We start from the raw sequence: 14,285 nt of genomic DNA on the forward strand, positions 1-14,285 counted from the left end.
AGAGACTCAACGTGCAGTGACCCAGTGATGTTGTGCAGGGTTTAATGTTTGTGCTTTGCAGCATGTGTCGATTGTTTAAATACATGATTCCTGCTCATACATTTTTTGCACCAGTGTGTGGTCCAGATGCTACGTAGTTTGGTCTTTGTGTGCTGACATCTGTGTGGACATTCTGGCTTGCCATGAGGGTGTCTCCTCAGTGCAGGTATGCCTTTTTACAACACAATTGTACTCCCATTAGCTTATGCATTGTCCTGGGTTTGGACATGTGTGCCACTCCACATGACAGGCAGTGGGTCAGATGTGTTGCCAAATGTGTCATCAGGTAACGGATGGCCATGTGACAACTGACATAATTCAAGTTGTTAGTCAAAAGGTATAGTACCTTGGCACTCACAACACTTGTCAACAGGTCTTCATGTTTTAAATGCTTTAGTTTGATATTTTGTTGTTAAGAACAATAATGTGCCTGCATGACAGATGTCTCCCAAGGAAGTGCACAACAAACCACCTTTACACTTTCAGGGAACACGCTGGCACATTTTAAAAGAAGCCACTGTTCTAATGAGACTGTTTTTCAGATTATACATATACATGTTCCACCAGTGTTGTGGAATTTGGGTAAATCCTTGGTTGTTGGTGATACCAACTTACGAGTGTCAAGTCATCAAGACCTCCGTGGGCCCATGTATATGTACTTTCTGCAACACCATTTCTTTCTAACAGTGGCTTCCTTAAAGAAGGCTGCCAGCTTCTTCAATGACTGGGTAAATGTAGTTTTGTGTGCACCTCCTTGGGAGCCATCTTTTATGAAGGCACATGTGTGTTCTGTTCACAAAATGGCACATTCCCACATAGTGACCATGTCGATTGTGTAAAGTATTGTGATTCCCAAGGGACCAACATTTTTTCATTTTGTGTTCCAAGGTACTTACAGGTCTCTGATTGTGGGGACACCTTTGGTATTTAGGTGTGTTTGTTTGCCTTGGGTGCACCACTATTGTTTCTTTCAGGGTAAACAAGAGGTGGCATGACTTCATTGTATTGCTGTGCTCACCTGTTCCCAGACACTAGCTTCTCAGTGTATTTCTCATTCAAGTTTTGGGCTGGTGTGTCCTATTTTTCCTTGTGTCCAAGTGGCATGGTGGGTCTACCAACTGGGGAGTACAGGGCTTACATATGTGCGGAGTAATCTAGCTGTTACTCATGATACATTGCCTGATATGCACTGTGACCAATTGGTTTTGTACTCATGTGTCAGATGTATACAGGTGACTGATGTTTTTCTGTATCTTCACCTTGCCCACAGCATCATCATTGGAAACCGAGGGAGACACCGGCACGGACCTGGAGGAGGGACCCAGCACCAGTGCCACCACTGCTGGTGAGTCTGCGGGAGCCAGTGGCACGGAGGGCGAGGGGAGTCAGTCGGAGGACCTCTCTGGTGGCGATTCCAACTACGACGCAGACGGGTCCAAGGCTGACCTCATCGAGGGGGCGGAGGCTGCTACAACACCTGGCAGCTGCCCAATATCTGTCCCCGCCTCCTCCATTCCCAACACCGCCCTCCCAGTTGCTCCGGTCCCTTCTGTCCGTGCAGGGCCCCACCATGTCTCCTTCGGGACAGGCACTGCACCCCCTGCCCCTGTCACCCCTGCTGCCCTCAGTGCAGAGTCTGTGGACATACTGCGGCAGTTGCAGGTTGGGCAGGCATCGGTGCTGACTGTCCTCCATGGCCACACCACACTGCTGACACAGATGGTTTCGTTCATGGAGGGCATGTCAGCAATGATGTCTGAACAACGCAGGTTTCTGCGGTCCATGGACTCTTCCCTGACGGCAGCAGTGACTCTCCTGCAGCCCTTCGTCCCTCCCTACCCCAGCCCCATCCACACTTCCCTCACCCATACCTGTCCCATGCACGCCCAGAGATTCCCAAGTACGCACCCCACCAGACACAGGCAGCACACCACCAAGTAAGGGCAAGCGCACACCTCCTGGCACGCACACTCAGGGGGATTTAGGCATACCCACTGGGTCTGGGGCAAAAAGACATACATGCAGCCACAGTCTGAGTCCGCAGGCCTCACAACCCAGTCCCTCCAAAAGCACTCCCCTTGCCTCCCCTGCCAAACTGACACCCAAAGAGGTCGACATGGGTGAGCTGGCCCTCACCCCCACTGTGACACCACCCCGCAAGCGGGCGAGGAAGTCCCCGGGCAGGGTAGTTGAGTCCCCCCCTGTCCACCCCCTCCCCCAAGAGCGCTGCACCCCATCCCTCGGCCACCCCCCCTCCGTTGGCCCTGGGGTTTCTTCCGGTGCAGGGGTTACTCTGGACGCCATGGCAGCTGTGTGCAGCGCCGAGCTCACCTCCACCTTTGGCGCTGCCCCACCCCCTGTGGTGGAGACGTCCACCCCTGCACCCACCACACCTACCCTTCCCCCTCCTGTCCCTGCGGTGCCTGGTCCTTCCCCACATGATGCCCCCCCCCCGGTCAACGAACCTGAGGGTTCCACTGTGCAGGCAAGCCAGGGGAGACGCGTGGCCATGTGTCCCCCCAAGGACTTCTATTATGGACTGGCCATTGGCCTTTGTATATAGTGTGATTTCATAATTTGTTTTTTATGCTGAATAAAGAATTTTATTTTTACTTTGAACACTATTGCATTTCAGGTATTGATGTTTGTGCTGAGGCTCCAGGAGTTGGTGTTGTGGTAATGTGTTATGGTTCTGAGAAATGTTCTAGTCTGATGGTCATGAGGTGGACCATGATATCTGCGTGCCATCACAAGGTCTCTGCAAAGAATCATTGTTAGTGTGTGTTATTTTGGTTTTGAGACATTGTCCCAAGGAGTGTTCCTTCCTCTGTGGCACCTGACATCTTCCCTGCAAAAAGTTGTACAATTGTTGTGCTGACCTGTGTCTACATATCCTTTGTTGGTGACGGATCCCTTCAACTATGGCCATGCCTGCTCAGCAATGTCTCTGGCTGCATCGTCTGTGCCATCCTTGCTAGTCACAGTACTTGTGTATTGAGTATGTTGAAATGCCTTCATGGAGAAATTCTCCCTTTTCAGCACTATGCATGTGTTTACTCCCGGCCTAGCACACATATGGTACTTGTTCTGCAGGGTATTTGGGCACCTGACTCACAATTGTGGGCATTGTATCTGTGGGAATTCCACCCTATTCCTTCCATGAGAGACAACATCTTGGTGGCTGGCCCAGCACCTGTACATTCCTATCAGTCCTGGGATGTGCGTGACAGTGTGTGTTCCCTTTGGCTCTCTTAGTTTAGTAGGCAGTGACATGACCATACAGTCTTGTGGCATGATCTCAGTGTGTGTATTGTGCTGCATCCGCCAGGGGTGGGTATGCATGTGTTATTTGTCCTCACACCCACATGTGGTGTGTCATGCAGTGGGGGAAAGACATTCATCCTCCTGAGAGTGGGACACTGCTGTCAGTGATGTGTTGTTATGGCACTATCATCATTGTCCAAAGTTAGGGATGCGTACATACACCCATGGAGTTGTGGTCATCTGATAATGATGTACACCCCCCCATGTCTCTGTCCACTGCTGGGAGTCCTCTGCACCCACCCATATATGTCTGTCCACTGCTGGGTGTCCTCTGCACCCACACACATATGTGTGTCCACTGCTGGGAGTCATATACGCACACCCCTCACATGTCTGTCCACTGCTGGGAGTGATATGCACCCACCCCTCATATTGTAGGCCACTGCTGGTAGTCATTTACACCCACCCCCACATGTCTGTCCACTGCTGGGAGTCATTTACACCCACCCCTCACATGTCTGTCCACTGCTGGTAGTGATATGCACCCACCACCATATCTCTGTCCACTGCTGGGAGTCCTCTTCACCCACCCCTCACATGTCTGTCCACTGCTGGGAGTGATATGAACCCACCCCCATGTCTGTCCACTGCTGGGAGTACTCTGCACCCACCCCCATGTCTGTCCACTGCTGGGAGTGATATGCACCCACCCCCATGTCTCTGTCCACTGCTGGTAGTGATATGCACCCATCACCATGTCTCTGTCCACTGCTGGGAGTCCTCTGCACCCACCCCTCACATGTCTGTCCACTGCTGGGAGTGATATGAACCCACCCCTCATATTGCAGGCCACTACTGGTAGTAATTTACACCCACCCCTCACATGTCTGTCCACTGCTGGTAGTGATATGCACCCACCCCCATGTCTCTGTCCACTGCTGGTAGGGATATACACCCACCCCCATGTCTCTGTCCACTGCTGGGAGTCCTCTGCACCCATACACATATGTCTGTCCACTGCTGGGGGTCCACTGCTGGGAGTCCTCTGCAGCCACCCCTCACATGTCTGTCCACTGCTGGTGTTGATATGCACCCACCCCCATGTCTCTGTCCACTGCTGGGAGTCCTCTGCACCCACCCCCATGTCTGTCCACTGCTGGTAGTGATATGCACCCACCCACATGTCTCTGTCCACTGCTGGTAGTCATTTACACCCACCCCACACATGTCTGTCCACTGCTGGGAGAGATATGCACCCACCCCCATGTCTCTGTCCACTGCTGGGAGTACTCTGCACCCACACATATATGTCTGTCCACTGCTGGGAGTCATATACACCCACCCCTCACATGTCTGTCCACTGCTGGGAGTGATATGCACCCACCCCTCATATTGTAGGCCACTGCTGGTAGTCATTTACACCCACCCCCACATGTCTATCCACTGCTGGGAGTGATATGCACCCACCCCCATGTCTCTATCCACTGCTGGTAGTCCTCTGCACCCACCCCTCACATGTCTGTCCACTGCTGGGAATCCTATGCAGCCACACACCCACCCACCCACCCCCTTGGTGCAGTACACTGCTATCCTGGGCCTACACACACACCAATATAAAGGTAATATGCTGCACCAGGCCGTAAGCCAACATTCGTGGCGTGTGTATGCCTTGTATCCCAAATGTACTGGTGCCATAGGGGTACGTGTGATACGGACCGTACCCCCGCATTCATAGGGTGTGTAGGTCCGTACCTCGCGTACCCCTACGGCCCCAATCCAATACTGATACGGACCATACACATGCTCTGAGAGCGTGTGTACGGTCCGTAACACGCCTACCCCTACGGCACCACTACAATAGTGATACGGACCGTACACACGCTCTGAGAGCATGTGTACGGGCCGTACCATGCGTACCCCTACGGCACCACTACTATAGTGATACGGGCCGTACACACGCTCTGAGAGCGTGTGTACTGTCCGTACCACGCGTACCCCTACGGCACCACTACAATAGTGATACGGACCGTACACATGCTCTGAGAGCGTGTGTACGGTCCGTACCACGCGTACCCCCACGGTACCACTACTATAGTGATACGGACCGTACCCACGCTATGGATGTGTGAGTACGGTGTATATCACTATTGTAGTGTTGCCATAGGGGTACGCGTACACGTCCACTTCTGTTGTTGCAGGACGCAGGGATTGGTGGACACGCCCCCGAAGTGACCAGACCCTGGAGGTAATATATGTCCTCAATATTGTAGGTTTTAATTTGGGTAGGGGGTATGTATCCTGCCCCGCACCCCCCCTTGGCCCCTGGGTGTTGTTCTCACCTTCTGCGGCGTGTGCGTCGGGTTCGGTGCACCAGGTCGTAGGCTAAGAGGGCCGAGATGACACGTAGGATGGGGTCTATGGCTGTCCGCTGCGTACCGGGGCTCCGTTTTCGTGTCGGACTCAGTTTTCCGGCATTTTTTGGCTGCCGTAAAAAAATAGCTGTGCGGAGTGACGTAGGGACGATTCGTACTTGCTGGTCCGTAAAACGCTGCCTGACTCCGTACGGACGTGGTGTACGCGCTTTCCAGGATCAGACTCGTAGGTATTTTTTAGCCGTACGGTGTTTTGTACGATTCGTACGGAAATGCTATTTCTGTACGAATCGTACTTGCTGGATCGTACGGTGGATTTCCCGGGTACGAGTCGTACGTAGAATATGCTCCGTATGACGAATCGTACCCGGGTTTTACAGAATTGGAATCGGCACCCATATGTATTAGTTACTATTATTTTCAAACATGTTATTTATAACTATGTTTCTTTTAATTAAATGTATTATTTACTTTTTTTTAACATTTTAAAAAACCAATATTTTTTTACAACTATATTTTGGACATCAATATTTTTTCCCGATATTTTTGTACTTACTATGATGCAGATAGGATGCCGATATTCTGGACTTCAATATTTTTGCATCGATATTTTGGTACCTCGATATTCGGTTTCTCGATATTTTGTCAGTGATCCATGCACAACCCCTAGTCAGCACAATGTGTTAATTCAGTCCTCTGGATACTGTTGCGTTTTAGGTGAGGAGAAAAAGATCCACATCCCTTACTCATCATATAATAAGCGTGTATTTTCTTCTTATTTTTCTGGCCCAGAGACAGGGGGAGAAACCCCTATCCCCCTAAAATGAAGTAGGATGAGTTTAGTGTGTCCGGGCAAGAGTCTGGATTTTTTATGGTTGATTATGATAAAATATCCAATTGATGCAAGTATATCAAGCGATACTGGTGAGAAGTTTGTGCTTTTATTTGTTTATCAGAAAAGAGCAAGGATGGCACAGCCAACACGTGTTTCGCCCTCTAACCGGCCATCAGGCCTAGGGCTTCTTCAGGGCTGAGCAGAGATAGAGTAGCCATAAGAGTTCATAGCACCCAGTCAAGTGGATCATATAGTTAGTATATGAGGGTGTGTTAGGTGGGAATAGAGGTGGAGGGGTGAGGAAGTAAACAAGTTGTTAAAGGAGACCAGTGAAAACGGAAGGAAGGAGGGAAGAGAACAGAGTTAGAATATGAGAGAAGGGCAAGGGTTGTTTCCGAAAAAGAAGGTGTAGTTGCAAGGAGAAGTATATGTGTGGGTTAATACAGGATAGATATTATGTGGGGGTCAACGTTAGTGATTGGGGTGGTCGAGCAAGGAGCGGTTAGGTTGTGCGGAAAGAGGGGGAATGTGATAACGGTATTTGGATCATTTAGATGGTGAGGGAGAGAGATAGAATAGAAAGTAAGAAAAGGGTAGGTTGGCATTAGTGGAGGAACATTACATACATTTAGGACATTTGCATGATTATTTATGTTTAGTCAAATGCAAACAGAATGACAAGTGTGATAATGGAAGGTAAATAAATTACGAGGTTTTGGATAACAACAAGTAACGGTGGCGCGCGTATGCAAAAGGACATTCAGAGCAAATAGCGATTGACAATGTACATGTTTGTAAAGATTTCATAATAACAATAATTATGACAGCGTTTGTGTCCAGGACAGGAGTGGGATAGAGATCCGTTCGTAACATGCATGTTTGTAACACCATCAAGGTCACGAAGGCATTATTTCAATTTACAGATTCAAGCGGACATTCAAGTTCACAAATGAGGAGAGAGCATGTCATACAAGAAGTCGGGTATTAATAGTTAATAGTTAAGGTACAATTCGTGATGGTAAAGCAATGACATGGTCGAGAGACGTCAAAAACAGGATATGTAAAATCAGATGTAAGATGGTAGAAACACAGTATATAATTACAGAATTATTTGGAGTTCAGCGTCAAGGCGGTCCGGTCAGGTATGAAGGGAAGAGAGAGAGGTTGACTTTAGTCACATTATTAGGAGGTGGCGTCAATAAAAGTGAGGCGGTGACAAGGGCGGGCCGCGGGTCGAATGTGTCCTTCGTTTAAGAACAAGGTGATTTGAAAGATGCAGTATCATGCAGGTATTAATCATTAATGATCTTGTGATATCTTTAGAAATAATCGAGACAGTAGTCATGGGCATTGTGGCAATATTGTGGAGTGTGGCTAGTTCAAGGTGTCAAGAGGTGCTCATACGCGCTAGACTCAGGTAAAAGTGTAGGAATCGTTCGTGAATGCCAACCGTAGCGTGATACTGGTGTTTCATTTAAAAGTGTGTCGAAATTGTGAAACGTACAGATGCGCTCGGCGTATTGGGTGAGCAAGGCCATGTGAGGTGCTCAAAAAGATCGAGGTTCCCTTACCGGGAGGTCAGGTAATGGGATATCAGAATGATTGTAAGGGTTTGTCAACCCGAAGATTCTAGAGGGAAATCAAAACAAAGCAGAACAATTGAAGTGCGGGTAAAAAGGCCGACGTCAATTGGGACAATACGGGGGTGGTCTGGTAGCTCTTACCTATTGTCTTGGCTAATGCCAGGTGCCGAAGGGTTTCTCAGATCGTGGCGCGATGTGAAGCCGGTAGGATTGTGCGCAGATAAGGTGATCGTGTGTAAAGACTTCCGGGTGAACTGGAAGTGACGGTGAACTAACGATTGGCGCCATATTGGAGCGGGGTGTTTGGAGAGGAGCAATTGGCCAATTAGCAAGTAGGACGAGAAGGGCGGTTGCCATTTTGGATTGGGGAGAGGAAATAGGTAAAAAAACATAACGAATGAACATTTGCATGAAAGCGCGTTGATGAAACAACAGCAGTATTACATCAATTATTTTGTAGATGTAGGCATTCCTGGATGTTCTGTATTATAAAGAGAGGTAAAAAAGGGATTTAAAGCTTGCAAACGAGTATTCGGTTTTACAAGGTAGCTTGGAGTTATTAGCTCTGAGATTTCCGATGCAATATCTGTCAGTGGGGAATTGCTGCGTATTCTCTGGTAGTAAAGACGGTGCACATCTTGTGGAGGGTTTTATTAGGAAAGGCACAGAGGTGAAGTCTTGGGGCTCAGAGGTGCAGATGGACCAATAAGCGAGGGAAGGAGAAGCAGTTAGTCATCTCCTAACCAAACATGCATTTCCGCATCTTTATTGAGTCCCAAAGTTGTGGTTTTGTAGTTCAGGATGAGTTCACTCTCGCGTCTTCGTAGTTTCAGTTCACGATTTCCCCCTCGTTTGGTTTGGTGTATAATTTCCAATCCAAAGAATTGAAAGTCCTTTTTGTGGGGATGAGTGCCATCAAAATGTTCAGTGAGTGGGTGACCGGTAGAATGTTTGTGGATGTTGCGGTAGTGTTCCTGAATCCTGATCCGTAGTGGTCTGATTGTGCTGCCAATGTATGGAAGGTTGCAGGGGCAGATTATCACGTATATACAGAATTTGCTATTGCAATCAATCCATTCCTTTATGGTGAATTTCCTTCCTTGTGTTATAGGTATTCTTTTGGTTTTGCTGCAGCTTAGTTTGCAGATGCTGCAATTTTTGCATGTGTGGAATCCTGGCGGTCTGTCTAGGAACATAGTGACTGTGTTGCGTTTGTCTTCAAATTCCGATTTACAGAGCATGTCCTTTAGGTTTGGTGCACGTCTGAATGTGATTTCCGGGTATGTTTTGAGGTCTTGACTAATGTTAGGTGTTTGTTTTAATAGATGCCAATGTTTTTTGAGGCTTTGTCTGATTTGATGATGGCCAATATTATAGTCAGTAATGAAGCGTAGTGCCGAATCTTCCTTTTTTTCTGCTTTTTCTTCAGTGTTTTTCCTGAGCATCTGTTTCCTCTCCACTTTGGCCACTGAGGTCAGTGTATTCTGCAGCATTGAGTGGTCATATCCTCGTTGTGTGAGTCTAGATATGACTTCCTCGCCTTTTGTTTTAAAGACGTCGTCCTCACTGCAATTTCTGCGTGTTCTCAGCAGTTCACCTTTAGGAATGTTCCTTATGTTATGTCGTGGGTGGAAGCTGTCAGCGCGTAGAATGGAATTGGCCGCTGTTTCCTTCCGATATAGTTTGCTTTGTAGGGTATTATTTTTGACATAGAGTGTAACATCAAGAAAGTTGATCTCTTTTTTAGAGAAGGTATGAGTTGTTTTAATTCCCCAGGGGTTTTTGTCTAGTAGTTTCAGGAACCTGTTGAGCGATGTTTCATCTCCTTGCCAGATGCATAGGATGTCATCTATGTACCGTCGCCACATTATGATGTGGGGTGTGAGTTCTGAAAATTCTGGGTCCCATAGCCAGAATTTCTCCACGTGACTCATTAGGATACAGGCGTACGGTGGCGCAAATTTGGCTCCCATGGCCGTACCGCGTGTTTGCCGGTATATCTTTCCATTGAAGCTAAAGACATTGTTATTTAGGCAGAAGTTCAGCATTTCCAGGGTCATTTTGTTACTTTCAAGTAGGTTTGCCGATTGTGTCCATAGTGAGGATTGTACTGCATTCAGTCCGTCTTTATGTTGGATAGATGTGTACAGGCTTACGATGTCTATGCAGACCAATATGAAGTCTGGTTCCCAGGCGATGTCTTGAAGTTTATCCAGGATGTCTTTTGTATCCTGGATGAAGGATGGTATTTCCTTCATCAGTCCTTGTAGTTTCCTATCAACATATTCACCTAGTCTAGAGCATGGTGAATTTATACCTGCTATGATAGGTCTTCCTGGAGGGGGGTGAATTCCCTTGTGAATCTTAGGGAGGAGGTATAGGGTGGGCATAGTAGGGTACGGAATATATAGGAAAGATTTTTCCGATTGTGATATGAGTCCTGATGTGTACCATTTGTCCAGCATAGTGCTGATTGATGTGAGTATATCTTTTGTTGGATCTTTGGTGAGGTGTTCATAGCAGGATTTGTCGGCAAGTTGTTGGTTCGCTTCATGGATGTAGTCATCAATATGTAGTGTAACCGGGTTTCCACCTTTGTCTGCCTCCTTGATGATTAGATCTTTTCTTTCTTTAAGGTTTGTAATGGCCTTCCTCTCCTCTTGTGTGATGTTTTTTGGGAGGTATTTAGATTTTTTTCGGTATTTGGTGTACTCATGTTCCAGATCATGTGTGACTGCTAGATGAAAAGCATCAATGCTATTACCTGCGGGTAATTGCGGTAGGAAGGTAGACTTTTTAGTGAGTCTACTGTCAATTGTGAGGTTCGTGTCAATTCCAAGTTCGAGTGCCGTTCTGGTCAATGTATCACGATCGTCGTCTGCCTCACTGAGATTGGTCAGTAGGTCCACATGTTCTAGTTCTTGAATTGATAGATCAGACGTGATAGTTGTTATTGTGGGCTCAGGCCTCGTATATTGATCTGCAAAGAAAACCTTGAGTTTCAATCTGCGAATGAATTTAAACAGATCTATCTGTGTTTTGGTAAGATTCCATGGGGCCGTGGGGCAAAAAGATAGTCCTTTATTCAGAATATTTGCTTCCTGGTTAGATAGTTGAATATGTGATAGGTTCTTGACTAGGTTTAGTGGTGTTATGTCCTTCTTTCCATCTCCTTTTTTCTGGATCTCGTAGTGACGCCTATTGTTGGTGTCTGTTGGCGTCCAAATTGTTGGGAACCTCCCATGGTTGAAGTATTTGTGGTGTTTGATGTTTTGATACCTAGTCGATAACGTAGTACCTCCTCTAAAAAATTTACCTTGCATCTTGAGTTCTCTCCCTCTGGTACTGGCGCTGGTGAGTCAATATCAGAGCTGGTGGTTCCTCCAGACGGTTCTTCCACGGTCTCGGTGTTGGATGTATCCTGAGGTTTAGCGTCGTATTTCTTAGCGAAGGTATACACTCTTCCAAATTGGTAATCCAGATGGTCCCTTCTAAATTTGCGATTTTTTCTTTTAATGATATCTTCTTCAAATTCGTCAATTATTGAGTTAAGTATCTCGTAGTTCTTCTTTGTAAGATCTCCCCAGTTCGAATCTTCTATGTGTTTGCTGAGATTGTCCACTTCAGTTTTGGCAAGGTTGTATTCTTCTTGGGAATGATCGATTAATTGTCTAATCATATTATTAGAGCATTCCTTGAGGTTCTCTTCCCATTTGCTTATGTATTGGGGGTTAGTGGAGTCAGATGGGGGGAAGATAAGTATTCTAAGTCCCCGTGGAATTCGATCTGCTTCAAGATATTTTTTGAGGGATTCTGCTTCCCACCATTTGCTTGTTTCTCTCTTGACTGCACGTTCCAAGTTCTGGAAAGTACTTCGTGCAGATGTTGGATTGGATTTAGAGTTTGTGCTTCTATTGGTTACTGGTTCACTGGAAAAGGTTTCTTCGACCCTTGTTGATCGTTGTGCTCTTCGATCTTGGCAGAAAGCCATGAGGTCAGAGTTAGATTCTTAGTTCTTAGTATTTGCAGAGGAGTTGTCTTTCCTTATGAAGTCCGTTGTTAGATTCTGGCTTGCTGATTTTTCGGGAATGTGACCTTAGGGTTTGTTGCGTTTTAGGTGAGGGGAAAAAGATCCACATCCCTTACTCATCATATAATAAGCGTGTATTTTCTTCTTATTTTTCTGGCCCAGAGACAGGGGGAGAAACCCCTATCCCCCTAAAATGAAGTAGGATGAGTTTAGTGTGTCCGGGCAAGAGTCTGGATTTTTTATGGTTGATTATGATAAAATATCCAATTGATGCAAGTATATCAAGCGATACTGGTGAGAAGTTTGTGCTTTTATTTGTTTATCAGAAAAGAGCAAGGATGGCACAGCCAACACGTGTTTCGCCCTCTAACCGGCCATCAGGCCTAGGGCTTCTTCAGGGCTGAGCAGAGATAGAGTAGCCATAAGAGTTCATAGCACCCAGTCAAGTGGATCATATAGTTAGTATATGAGGGTGTGTTAGGTGGGAATAGAGGTGGAGGGGTGAGGAAGTAAACAAGTTGTTAAAGGAGACCAGTGAAAACGGAAGGAAGGAGGGAAGAGAACAGAGTTAGAATATGAGAGAAGGGCAAGGGTTGTTTCCGAAAAAGAAGGTGTAGTTGCAAGGAGAAGTATATGTGTGGGTTAATACAGGATAGATATTATGTGGGGGTCAACGTTAGTGATTGGGGTGGTCGAGCAAGGAGCGGTTAGGTTGTGCGGAAAGAGGGGGAATGTGATAACGGTATTTGGATCATTTAGATGGTGAGGGAGAGAGATAGAATAGAAAGTAAGAAAAGGGTAGGTTGGCATTAGTGGAGGAACATTACATACATTTAGGACATTTGCATGATTATTTATGTTTAGTCAAATGCAAACAGAATGACAAGTGTGATAATGGAAGGTAAATAAATTACGAGGTTTTGGATAACAACAAGTAACGGTGGCGCGCGTATGCAAAAGGACATTCAGAGCAAATAGCGATTGACAATGTACATGTTTGTAAAGATTTCATAATAACAATAATTATGACAGCGTTTGTGTCCAGGACAGGAGTGGGATAGAGATCCGTTCGTAACATGCATGTTTGTAACACCATCAAGGTCACGAAGGCATTATTTCAATTTACAGATTCAAGCGGACATTCAAGATCACAAATGAGGAGAGAGCATGTCATACAAGAAGTCGGGTATTAATAGTTAATAGTTAAGGTACAATTCGTGATGGTAAAGCAATGACATGGTCGAGAGACGTCAAAAACAGGATATGTAAAATCAGATGTAAGATGGTAGAAACACAGTATATAATTACAGAATTATTTGGAGTTCAGCGTCAAGGCGGTCCGGTCAGGTATGAAGGGAAGAGAGAGAGGTTGACTTTAGTCACATTATTAGGAGGTGGCGTCAATAAAAGTGAGGCGGTGACAAGGGCGGGCCGCGGGTCGAATGTGTCCTTCGTTTAAGAACAAGGTGATTTGAAAGATGCAGTATCATGCAGGTATTAATCATTAATGATCTTGTGATATCTTTAGAAATAATCGAGACAGTAGTCATGGGCATTGTGGCAATATTGTGGAGTGTGGCTAGTTCAAGGTGTCAAGAGGTGCTCATACGCGCTAGACTCAGGTAAAAGTGTAGGAATCGTTCGTGAATGCCAACCGTAGCGTGATACTGGTGTTTCATTTAAAAGTGTGTCGAAATTGTGAAACGTACAGATGCGCTCGGCGTATTGGGTGAGCAAGGCCATGTGAGGTGCTCAAAAAGATCGAGGTTCCCTTACCGGGAGGTCAGGTAATGGGATATCAGAATGATTGTAAGGGTTTGTCAACCCGAAGATTCTAGAGGGAAATCAAAACAAAGCAGAACAATTGAAGTGCGGGTAAAAAGGCCGACGTCAATTGGGACAATACGGGGGTGGTCTGGTAGCTCTTACCTATTGTCTTGGCTAATGCCAGGTGCCGAAGGGTTTCTCAGATCGTGGCGCGATGTGAAGCCGGTAGGATTGTGCGCAGATAAGGTGATCGTGTGTAAAGACTTCCGGGTGAACTGGAAGTGACGGTGAACTAACGATACTGCTGTTCACCTTATCTGCGCACAATCCTACCGGCTTCACATCGCGCCACGATCTGAGAAACCCTTCGGCACCTGGCATTAGCCAAGACAATA

Source organism: Triturus cristatus, chromosome 6 (genome assembly GCF_964204655.1).
Source record: "Triturus cristatus chromosome 6, aTriCri1.1, whole genome shotgun sequence".
Classification (NCBI taxonomy): Eukaryota; Metazoa; Chordata; class Amphibia; order Caudata; family Salamandridae; genus Triturus; species Triturus cristatus.